Source organism: Microcaecilia unicolor, chromosome 11 (genome assembly GCF_901765095.1).
Source record: "Microcaecilia unicolor chromosome 11, aMicUni1.1, whole genome shotgun sequence".
In the NCBI taxonomy this organism is placed as follows: Eukaryota; Metazoa; Chordata; class Amphibia; order Gymnophiona; family Siphonopidae; genus Microcaecilia; species Microcaecilia unicolor.
Genome location: NC_044041.1, coordinates 177,014,082 through 177,027,034, shown reverse-complemented (window position 1 = coordinate 177,027,034; position 12,953 = coordinate 177,014,082). Strand labels below are relative to the sequence as shown.

Sequence of the window (12,953 nt, the reverse complement as noted above, 5' to 3'; positions counted from 1 at the left end):
CTTGTAAATACTGAAGGACCGTAGACCTGTGTTCTTTCACTTCATGGCTCAATCAGTTCAAATCTGCGTATCTGAAGCCTTCTAGTGTCCATGCAAATGTTAACCTGCCCCTTGCTCTGCTGAATATTGATGTTGATGACAGAGCCTGAAACAGCAGCAACTCTGTGTGTGCTCCCCCCATCCACCTTCACCTTCCTATCCTCTGGGATCCAAAGCAGCAAAAAAAAAAAATAATAAACAAACTTTTTAAAAAGTGCTAAGATTTATAAGTGTAGCAAGGCATCTGAAGGAGATCAGCTGTGCTACATCTCTGGTGGCTGTAGTCACCACTGGCGTTATTAACCGACCCCTTTTTTTTCCAAGATGGGCTAAGTCAGTTCTGATTTTGCCCCACTGTATGCATGGACATGTCATTCCTGCTTATCTTAGAGCAGTAAGAACCAGAGGCATAGCTAGGTGGGGTGCAAGGGGAGTGGCTGCTCCTCCAAATGGGTTTTGAATGAAACGGCGCCTATGCGGCTCGGCCCTTCAGCCTCACGCTGACACCTATTTTACAAAAGGTCTGCTCCCCCTGACATCAAAACCTGGCTACACTTCTGGTAAGAACTACACTTGGAGTGACAAGGAAGTTTAATAGTAAGATTGGATCAGCTTTGGCTGAAAAAATGGTGGTCCAGAGCAGGGGCGTAGCCAGACAACAGATTTTGGGTGGGCCTAGGCAAGAAGTGGGTGGGCATCAAGTGTTCTCCCCTTCACCGACCACCAAAAAAAAAATCTCAGCTGGTGGGAAAATGTTTCTTTCCACCTTAGTAGTCTGCAGCAGGCATGCGCTGAAAACTGAGCATGCGGAGGTGCCAGTATCGTGGAGAATAGCGTTTTCATTACCATCAGGGGGAAGTCTTCAGCTGACAGAGCTTGGGATTCCCACCAGCTACCGCTAAATGTGTGCCACTGTTGCTACGCCACTGGTCCAGAAGTGACTCATCTCATCACACACTACCTTATGCTCAATGATTTGCATTGGCAAAGAGGGCTTCATTTGAATCAATTAGGATGCAGCATTTTTGTTTAGCCATGGTGTGACCTTGCAGATCATAGTCCCTAAACAGAAAATCAAAGCCCATGCCAGAGAGGTCATGGTGATACCACTGTGCCAGTCAGTGGCTCATGGCCATGAAGAGCAAGTCTGGCTAACAGAGACCTTCCACTTCCTCCACGGATTGTTCAGAATATTATTCTCTTTAGCTCTGCTGCTGCTGAAACAGCTGCTTTTCTGTTCTATTAATAGCAAGGTTCTGCACTGCTGACTTTCAACCCCCCCCCCCCCCCCCCCCTTGCCAGTTCTTCTCAGTCTGGCACCCAGCCCAGGAAAATCTGATAGCTGCATTAACAAGTATGTGCCTAAATGTATATATGCGTATTTTATTTGGATGGAATCTCTATGTGCGCATGGCATAAGTATATTTCTTTTATTTATTTAGTTGTAAAACCTGGTATACCGCAATATCACAAGAGTATCAATGGGGTTTACAGTAATTAAAAAAAAATAATGAAACCGACACTGCCAAATAAACCAAAACATGGGACACATTCGAAGGGAAGTAATGCATAGCACAACAATTATAACCAGTTGCAATAAACAAAATGGTACCAACACAGAGAACAGAAGGTTAATGAACAATACAGCCCGAGAACTACCCAGCTAAGGTAAAAAGCCACATCTTTAACGAGGATTTGAAGCTAATATAACAAGGGTCAGATCACAGGGAAATGGACAACTGGTTCCATAAGTATGGGATGACACAACTGAATGCAGATGTGCGCGATGATTCAAATACCAATTTCCTAAAAGATGGAACAACAAAAAGACTGGCATCTGAAGATCGTAAAATTCTTGTAGGGTGGTGATGGTACAAGAAGATTAAATACATATAATGGGTGACGGTGTAAAAGGACTTGTGTACCAGAAGGAGAATTTCGTAATGGATTCTACTGGCCACTGGAAGCCAGTGCTGCTCAATTAATAAGGGAGTCACGTGGTCGGAACGGTTAGCCTTATAAAGTAATTTAATTGCTGTATTTTGGAGAATCTGCGCTTGTGGAATAGTCTTCTGGGGAAGATCAGGAAAAACAAAATTACAATAATCCAGATGATTCATAACTAATGTGTGTACAGATGTATGCTGCAGTATACCTTAACCAGTACGAATGCTGAACTGATATATTTGCTTGTGTGTGTATATATGTGATTGCCCTGTATATGCTTATAAATACATATGAGTTCTGTATATATCACTATAACTGAGCATGTATGTGTATATGCATGAGTATGCCTGGAATTGGAAATGCACCATACGCACATATTCATATGTACACCTGTAGACTTTTTGTATGTACAAATCTGCAAGGTACACATGGCCTACATGAGTATAAAGAACTGAGAAAAACTGAAATCCAATCATCCAGCATTTTGCTAAAATGCAAGAATGCATGTCATTGAGGATCTGTCTGTCCGGTTGTGTATGTTTGTGCAACTGCATGAGGACAACATGAACAGTGAGAAAGCCGTTGGCAAAGTAACAAGCCATGGGGTAGTGGGAGCCCAGGCCTCACTACCCGAAGAGTGGAGGAGCTGGCAATCAGAGCCAGTGGGTGTTGCAGAATGCTATGGAGGGCAGGCCCCACCATCTGAATAGAGTAGGACCTGATTCTTATAATCCTACAGTATTCAAGTCAACCGATCAATGCTGGTTGCATTAGGTATGGGCATCAATTGAACCACATTTAAACGGAAGAAAAAATGGCATCAGCAAAAACCAAGTAGCATCTTCATGTGAGAAGATGGAAAAAGGGGAGAGAGAGTAGAGTGGGGGCAGAGAGTCTGCCCTCTTACAGTGGGGGAAATAAGTATTTGATCCCTTGCTGATTTTGTAAGTTTGCCCACTGACAAAGACATGAGCAGCCCATAATTGAAGGGTAGGTTATTGGTAACAGTGAGAGATAGCACATCACAAATTAAATCCGGAAAATCACATTGTGGAAAGTATATGAATTTATTTGCATTCTGCAGAGGGAAATAAGTATTTGATCCCCCACCAACCAGTAAGAGATCTGGCCCCTACAGACCAGGTAGATGCTCCAAATCAACTCGTTACCTGCATGACAGACAGCTGTCGGCAATGGTCACCTGTATGAAAGACACCTGTCCACAGACTCAGTGAATCAGTCAGACTCTAACCTCTACAAAATGGCCAAGAGCAAGGAGCTGTCTAAGGATGTCAGGGACAAGATCATACACCTGCACAAGGCTGGAATGGGCTACAAAACCATCAGTAAGACGCTGGGCGAGAAGGAGACAACTGTTGGTGCCATAGTAAGAAAATGGAAGAAGTACAAAATGACTGTCAATCGACAAAGATCTGGGGCTCCACGCAAAATCTCACCTCGTGGGGTATCCTTGATCATGAGGAAGGTTAGAAATCAGCCTACAACTACAAGGGGGGAACTTGTCAATGATCTCAAGGCAGCTGGGACCACTGTCACCACGAAAACCATTGGTAACACATTACGACATAACGGATTGCAATCCTGCAGAGCCCGCAAGGTCCCCCTGCTCCGGAAGGCACATGTGACGGCCCGTCTGAAGTTTGCCAGTGAACACCTGGATGATGCCGAGAGTGATTGGGAGAAGGTGCTGTGGTCAGATGAGACAAAAATTGAGCTCTTTGGCATGAACTCAACTCGCCGTGTTTGGAGGAAGAGAAATGCTGCCTATGACCCAAAGAACACCGTCCCCACTGTCAAGCATGGAGGTGGAAATGTTATGTTTTGGGGGTGTTTCTCTGCTAAGGGCACAGGACTACTTCACCGCATCAATGGGAGAATGGATGGGGCCATGTACCGTACAATTCTGAGTGACAACCTCCTTCCCTCCGCCAGGGCCTTAAAAATGGGTCGTGGCTGGGTCTTCCAGCACGACAATGACCCAAAACATACAGCCAAGGCAACAAAGGAGTGGCTCAGGAAGAAGCACATTAGGGTCATGGAGTGGCCTAGCCAGTCACCAGACCTTAATCCCATTGAAAACTTATGGAGGGAGCTGAAGCTGCAAGTTGCCAAGCGACAGCCCAGAACTCTTAATGATTTAGAGATGATCTGCAAAGAGGAGTGGACCAAAATTCCTCCTGACATGTGTGCAAACCTCATCATCAACTACAGAAGACGTCTGACCGCTGTGCTTGCCAACAAGGGTTTTGCCACCAAGTATTAGGTCTTGTTTGCCAGAGGGATCAAATACTTATTTCCCTCTGCAGAATGCAAATAAATTCATATACTTTCCACAATGTGATTTTCCGGATTTAATTTGTGATGTGCTATCTCTCACTGTTACCAATAACCTACCCTTCAATTATGGGCTGCTCATGTCTTTGTCAGTGGGCAAACTTACAAAATCAGCAAGGGATCAAATACTTATTTCCCCCACTGTATATTCCCCTGCCACACCCACTGCGCCACACATACTCTTCTGCATCCCTGTGCTGTAGCCAAGGGTGGGTCTGGATGGACTGGGACCCACCCAATTTGGACTCAATTCCACCCAAATTGTGGCACTCTTGCTGTGGTTGGCAGGAATCCCCAGACCCTTCCAGCTGAAGATTTCCTCCTCGTCGGGCAACCAGCGCGCTTCCAAACAGCAACCAGCAGCACTTGCCTCGAGCTGACACCAATACTGACCCCTCTGCATGTGCTCAGTTTTAATGCATGTGCAAACACTGAGCATGCACGGCCTGCCGGCGGCGGTGTTAACTTGAGGCAAGTGCTGCCGGCTGCCATTTGAATGACTGCTGCCTTCCCAAGGAGGAGGAAATCTTCAGCTGGCAGGGTTTAGCGATTCCCGCCAGCTCAGCTATTTAATAATTTGGGTTTGCGGGTGGGGAGGAGCAGAGAGTGGAGTGGAGCAAAGGGGAGGCTGGGGGAAGATGAATTCTGTGCTCACCCTACTTGGCCTCAGGCCCACACAAAATTTGCCATCCGGCTATGCCCCTGCTGCATCCGTGAACACTCCACAGTTTTTCAGCACTCCCACATTCCTCTTGCACATCCTTCCTGAACACTATTCATCTGGATCAGTGGCATTAGTTCAAATTGAGAGTTCATCTCAGAAGATGTAGGAGTAGGCGGTTAGCTTAGCGGGGTTTAAAAAAGGTCTGGACAGCTTCCTAAAGGAATAGTCCATAGACCATTATTAAATTGACTTGGGGAAAATTCACTGCTTATTTCTGGGATAAGCAGCATAAAATGTATTGACCTTTTTCAGGATCTTGTCAGGTATTTGCGACCTGGATTGGCCACTGTTGGAAACAGGATGCTGGGCTTGATGGACCTTTGGTCTGTCCCAGTGTAGCAATACTTATGTACGTATGTCTAACTGCAAGTATACCCTTTGCTGCTGAAGTTGTTTGTGCAGTAAGCAAAACATTCAGTTTTGAACAGGAGTCACGTTGCCCCTTTTTTGGAAGTCTGAAAATTCCCTTGGAGCAGGGAACAAAAAAAGAGATAGAGCGGTTTATGCAGTCAGTGAAAAAGAAGTCATAGCAATGCAGTGAATGACAGCAGATAAAAGACCAAAGTGGCCTATCCAGTCTGCCCAATATAGATTTATCCTCTTGGTACAAGTGCATATAAAATTTCTGAACTGAAATGAACACCAACTCACCTTGTGCCCATGTCTTCTATAAAATTTCTCAACCCTCTTCTTATATCAGTTCCAAGCATGGCCTCCCCATGTTTTTAGGAGCCCTGATGCAATCATATGTCTGCTGTTTTAGGGTCGTAACTGCTGTGCCGTGCAATTACCACCATGCTTTTGGGAGTTCTGATGTAACATAGTAACATAGTAGATGACGGCAGAAAAAGACCTGCACGGTCCACCCAGTCTGCCCAACAAGATAAACTCACGTGACATTTTTTATGTATACTTTACCTTGATTTGTACCTGTCTTTTTCAGGGCACAGACCGTATAAGTCTGCCCAGCACTATCCCCGCCTCCCACCACTGGCTCTGGCACAGACTGTATAAGTCTGCCCAGCACTATCCCCACCTCCCACCGCCGGCTAAGCTTCTGGGGATCCCTTCCTTCTGAGGAGGATTCCTTTATGTTTATTCCACGCATGTTTGAATTCCGTTACCGTTTTCCTCTCCACCACCTCCCGCAGGAGGGCATTCCAAGCATCCACCACCCTCTCCGTGAAAAAATACTTCCTGACATTTTTCTTGAGTCTGCCCACCTTCAATCTCATTTCATGTCCTCTCATTCTACCACCTTCCCCTCTCCGGAAAAGGTTTGTTTGCAGATTAATACCTTTCAAATATTTGAACGTCTGTATCATATCACCCCTGTTTCTCCTTTCCTAATCTGCTGCTTAGGATTGTAACTGCTGCACCATCTTCTTTACTACTGTGGATCCTCTGTGTTTACACCATACTTTTGTGAAGGGGAAAAATAAAGAGGCAAAAAGGAGATGGAACATAGGGTAAGGGGTTGAACTACAGTGGCAAGGAACAAAGGGAGAGACAGACCTGTAGAAAAGGAACAGGAGGTGCTGATGGACAGCTGCATCCAGGTATAGTTACTTAGACCCCCCCCCCCCTCCCTGTCCTCTGCAAAACAGTCTGATAAGCAAGCTAGCCAGCTGAACTAATGTGCCAGCTCCTCCCTGCATGTGGCCCACCTGTCCCTACCAGTCCATGCCCTGTCATTTTCAGAACCTGTGACCTTTCAGGTTGGCAGGAGTCACAAGAAGCTTCAGTAGCTCGCAATAGGTGTGTGTGTGGGGGGGGGGGGGGGGGGGGTCAAACTGACTGGCTGTGCAGATCAGAAGAAAGTAAACAAAACATTGTAGGCATTCAACTTTCGGTGTCAAAAGCAGTGTCCATGCCAGTGCAAACAAAACTGATCCTGTGCTCGTGTCCCGTGAAGCTGTGAAGCACCCAAATGTATCCCAATTAAAAATAGAAAGAGTTCCATCAGCTGGAGACTACCCAAGGACAGGATGTCTGCTGCTGCTTACGGGTCACAGAGCTGCTAGTGACTAAGTTCTAGTAACCATAGTGGTCCTTGAGAAAACAGGATTTTTGGCCAGCGGTGGACCTATAGAACGTTGTACATAAGCTTTCAGAGCCACTCAAATCCTTTCCCCAGATGTCTTCCTATGAGCTTTCAGGATTTCTTGCTGATAAGAAAGTAAAGATGGCTGTTCACTTTTGTTTCTTTTTCCAAAAGTTTGTTCATTTGCCTTTTCATGCGGCTGTATGCGGTATCTTCCATCTTAAGTAGAGAGGTGTGGTAGCCGTGTTAGTCCACTCTTAAAGGTTATCAATAGAAATCAAACAAAATAAAACATGGAAAAGAAAATAAGATGATACCTTTTCATCTTATTTTCTTTTCCATGTTTTATTTTGTTTGATTTCTATTGATAACCTTGCGGATAAGAATTGATGCTGTGGGTTCTTAGGGAGACAGAATGGCTTCTGTCAGGTGAAGGACCCTGGTGCTGACCACAAGATGGGAATGTGTGTAGGGCATCAAATTCAAAAGGCATTCAACAACTGGTGCTCCTACTGCTACTGGAGTGGAGGAGTGGCCTAGTGGTTAGGGTGGTGGACTCTGGTCCTGGGGCACTGAGGAATTGAGTTCCATTCCCACTTCAGGCACAGGCAGCTCCTTGTGACTCTGGGCAAGTCACTTAACCCTCCATTGCCCCATGTAAGCCGCATTGAGCCTGCCATGAGTGGGAAAGCGCAGGGTACAAATGTAACAAAAATAAAATAGATACTATTGGAGATTCTACATGGAATGTTGCTACTATTGGAGATTCTACATGGAATGTTGCTATTCCACTAGCAACATTCCATGTAGAAGGCTGCACAGGCTTCTGTTTCTGTGAGTCTGACGTCCTGCACGTACGTGCAGGACGTCAGACTCACAGAAGCAGAAGCCTGCGCGGCCACATTGGTGATCTGCAAGGGCCGACTTCTACATGGAATGTTTCTAGTGGGACTCTGGGCAAGTCACTTAACCCTCCATTGCCCCATGTAAGCTGCATTGAGCCTGCCATGAGTGGGAAAGCGCAGGGTACAAATGTAACAAAAATAAAATAGATACTATTGGAGATTCTACATGGAATGTTGCTACTATTGGACATTCTGCATGGAATGTTGCTATTCCACTAGCAACATTCCATGTAGAAGCCTGCGCGGCCACATTGGTGATCTGCAAGGGCCGACTTCTACATGGAATGTTTCTAGTGGGACTCTGGGCAAGTCACTTAACCCTCCATTGCCCCATGTAAGCCGCATTGAGCCTGCCATGAGTGGGAAAGTGCGGGGTACAAATGTAACAAAAATAAATACTGTCTAATGTTCAAGGAAAATTTCCCTGCCCCTGGTCCTTAGCCCATGGGTGCTGTGATTTTAAATCCTGTCCTGAACGTAAGGGTCTTCTTGTGACAGACTGTAGGCAAACTCTTGAAAAGCAAATTAGAAGATGACCCTCCAGAGTGAGGCAGAGTCCTGGTTCATGCCAAGAGCTGTGAAGTGGGGCACCGTTAGGAGCTGAAGAAGAGAAATTCCTTTAAAAGATAACATAAGAACCCCTGATTGAGACAAATGTTTCTTTCTCCTTTGTTTATACTTTTGAGGCTCCAGTGGGGTCAGAAATGAAATGGGAAATTAATATCCCAAATAATTAGCTGCGGGGGCAGCCTTAATGACTGACCTCAGAGTGACCTAGGAGTCAGTAAACTGCAATTAATGAGGTCACCACCAGCCTGCAGCCAAAAGCAAATCTCAGCCAGATTTCAGCTCTAACCATCAGCTTGTTTTCACCTCTACAGTTAGTAAGTGTGACCCCAGGTCCTCCCTGTCACAAAGGGTTAAGTCATGATGACTACTCCCATACAGTGCCACCACCCTCTGTGAAACACACAGACACATACAAAGAACCATATATGTGGACCTACATACCCGTTTCAACACAAAGAGTCAAATATACACATACATCGACCAATATACACACACTGCTTTGCTCAGTATCCTATATAATAAAACTCACCCTCAACTGACGTCACTGTCAGTTCCTGGGGGCACTTCCTTCCGGTTCGAAGGGTTCGTGGTGGTGAAGCCACCGAAATCGCTGTGTCTGGGCCCCAACCTCACGTCAAACGTGATGACGTCGAGGACGGAGCAATGGCATCAGTGGCTTTACAACCAACAAGGAAGGACTCTGGAGATGAAGGTGGCATGTGTTGACGAGGTCCGGAACAATGGCGGTCAGTGGCTTCACAACGCCGAAGGGGTGGGTACGGAGGGGGGGGGGGGGTTCGAGAGGAAAACCTTGCTAGTGCCCGTTTCATTTGCTCCAGAAGCGGGCATGTTTTACTAGTTACCAGATAAATACATCGTAGCCTGGACCAAAATAACTTAGTTATACTATCATTGCTTGACCTCTCATCAGCTTTTGACTTGGTCAACCACGCTCTACTTCTGGACAGACTTCACCAAATAGGTATTTGACACAGCATTTACTTGGTTCCATTCATACCTCTCTGATCGCTCATATAAAGTTCACTTTCAAAATATGGTATCAGCACAATTTTCATTAACCTCCAGAGTCCCACAAGAATCAATTTTGTCACCTATGTTGTTTAATATTTTCTTAACACCGCTCCTTACACTTGGCCTAGTCTTTAGGCTTTAATGCCTACGTCTGTGCAGATGACATTCAGATACTACACATTCTAGACTATACCGACACCCACATGATTCAGAATATTAACCGTAGTCTGATACAGATATCTGATTGGTTGCAATGTAACAAATTGATTCTTAATCCAAACTGCCCCAATGTCTATCTCAGCCCATTCTTCTTGGTGCGACCATTATTCCTCAATTATCAAGTACAAAATTCTTAGGTGTCATTTTGAATGAATCACTTTCTTTTTGGCCTCAAATTACTAGTGTAACTAAGCATTGCTTCTATAGACTTTGGCAAATTCACTCAATGCGTTCTTTTATTGACTCATCAGCGTTAAACATACTTATTCCTTTGTCATTAGCGAACTTGGCTACTGTAATTCACTCCATATGGGTCCCTAAACAACTGAAATTAGGTGCCTCCAAATATTTCAAAACATCACTATGAAACTTATTACTGGAGAAAAGAAATTCAACCATGTCACCCCACTCCTGAAACGGCCCACTGGCTTCTGTTGCCCCACTGTATTATTTACAAGATTTTACTTTTAGTTTATAAAACCCACCTGGTGAACCACAATATCTTTCTCATACGCTAACCCTATACTCAAAATCAAGAACATTGCAATCATCATTTCAAAACCTATTGATAGTACCATCATTCCGAGAAATAATTCATCAATACATTCTGAAGGCAATTTTCTCAGTTCAGGGTCCTGAACACTGGAATAAATTACCTGTCACTTTGGGACCAGACTTCTCTTTAAAACAGAATTGAAATGATGCATATCCCTAGTCTCCCCATTGCAATCCTTGGAAGTTGAGCTTGTTGGACCTGACAGGCTAGATTAACCCCTTCTTTATCGATTCCCTCTTCTATCCTATTAAAATTGTAGTTCTTCCCCACCCTTTCTCTCTCATGTTTTAAAAAAATTATTCTCTTTCTTTCCTATAATTTTTAGATTGCAAGCTGCCTAGACATGCTTTTTTGATGGGCGGGATAGTAAGTCCTGAATAAACTTGAAACTTGATTTTCAGACATATACACCCTTTTACTTCTACACACACACTCACTCTCAGATCCATCTACCTGCAAATATATACATGCAAATGGATGTATGTGCGTATGCACACACACACACACACACACGGGCTCTTTCTTCAAGTGTGACCCTAGGTGAATTGTGAAAGAAAAGGAGCCTGGGAGGAGAGGGGCGCTGGAAGGCTCATCATGTGAGGGGAGGGGAGGGGCACTGGAATGCTCATCATGGGAGAGGAGGGGTGCTGGAAGGCTCATCATGGGAGGGGAGGGGCACTGGAAGGCTCATCATGGGAGAGGGGTGCTGGAAGGCTCATCATGTGAGGGGAGGGGAGGGGCACTGGAAGGCTCATCATGGGAGGGGAGGGGCACTGGAAGGCTCATCATGGGAGAGGGGTGCTGGAAGGCTCATCATGTGAGGGGAGGGGAGGGGCACTGGAATGCTCATCATGGGAGAGGAGGGGCACTGGAATGCTCATCATGGGAGAGGAGGGGCACTGGAAGGCTCATCATGGGAGAGGAGGGGCACTGGAAGGCTCATCATGGGAGAGGGGTGCTGGAAGGCTCATCATGTGAGGGGAGAGGAGGGGCACTGGAAGGCTCATCATGGGAGAGGAGGGGCACTGGAAGGCTCATCATGGGAGGGGAGGGGCACTGGAAGGCTCATCATGGGAGGGGAGGGGCACTGGAAGGCTCATCATGGGAGAGGGGTGCTGGAAGGCTCATCATGTGAGGGGAGGGGAGGGGCACTGGAATGCTCATCATGGGAGAGGAGGGGCACTGGAAGGCTCATCATGGGAGGGGAGGGGCACTGGAAGGCTCATCATGGGAGAGGAGGTGCTGGAAGGCTTATCATTGGATAATTACTGTTGGGTCAATAGAAGTTGTGAGAACCTGCAAAGAATATCCCTTCCTATCCCTTCCATATCTCTCATCTCCCACACACAGTTGTTCACAATATAGAGTTTTCAAATTTTTATCATTAAAAAAAAAACAGAAAACAAGACAAACAACAACAAAAAAAATGTACAAGTTAACTTAGTTCCCATTCTGAGTGACAACATAAAAAAAAAGATTCTATATTTTTCAGTTCATATGTTCAACAGATCCACACAATATTTAGAGATTTCAGGTGCTTTTAAACTTGGTCCATTCAACAAATTACCAGGAAAGAAAGGGTTTTCCCTCCTGTTTTAAATACCACCAGGAAACAAGGTCTTGTATCAGTTTGGGTGCAAAATTCAAGCCCCATATTTGTCAAAGTCCAGCTTTTCGTTAAAATGATCTCCAACTTTTATTATTAAATGTTCTCCCCTAGTTCCGGGTTGGCATGTTGCTTCTCTTCTGAACAGGTGAAGTCATAAAATTCCTCTATTATTTTTTGAAATTTTTAGCCGTGAAACCAAAGATTTCCCCCACAGACGTGCGTGCAGCTTTGCCCACAGCTGTGGTCAGGGATTGGTGCTGGCGAATAGGGGAAGGAAGGAAGGGTGAGATGTGGAAGGGTGAGAGCCCCTTTTTAATGCACATGAATATACAGGGCTTGCTTATTCAGGATTCTCTCTTTGAGGCCCGTGCTATTGTGATGTGATGGGGGATGGCCCAGTTGGTAGCGTCACAGCTGAACTCTTGGCGTGCCTGGCCAGGTCCGTGTGGAGGGATGGTCCTTGTCGCAGTCCAGCAGGGTCCGGGGCATTTCAGGGGGACATGTACCGAGGCTGCACAATCCCATGCCCACAGCCCCGATGGGGTACTCTCCTGACACTGCTTGGAAGACTGAAATACAGCAAATAGAAAAAAAAAACCATTAGTGAATTTATTTCTATAATTCTGCAGAATTCCATATCCTATTTCCAACGCTTCCAAAAAAAAAAGTGTCATTCAGACAGCTCTTCCTAGCTGGGTTTCATCCCTTCATATCAGCATTTTGAAGCAAGGTGAACAGCATACATCATCAGTCAGAGGTCGCAGTGAATAAAATTAGTTTTTGAATAAGATTCTCTATTTTTTGCTTCCCAAGAGACTGATTTTTTTAAAATTATGGTAAACCACTAAGAAACTGAAGGTATCAACAGTATAGAAGTATATTGTAATGTAATGTAATGCCCCTATCATTTCCTCCTTGAGTGCATTTTTCAGATGGAAAGAAGTTTTCACAAG

The 12,953-nt window shown here is 45.2% G+C and overlaps 1 protein-coding gene across 1 annotated transcript in view; it reads right to left on the bottom strand.

Moving 5' to 3' along the window:
• Positions 1-11,753: 11,753 nt before the first annotated feature.
• Positions 11,754-12,953, bottom strand: part of MEIS3 (Meis homeobox 3) — a 132,992-nt gene continuing 131,792 nt past the window's right edge. Inside the window, exon 13 of the mRNA XM_030219509.1 lies at positions 11,754-12,569. The gene's annotated coding sequence lies outside the window, so the exon portion shown is untranslated. The remainder of the gene's footprint in view (positions 12,570-12,953) is intronic.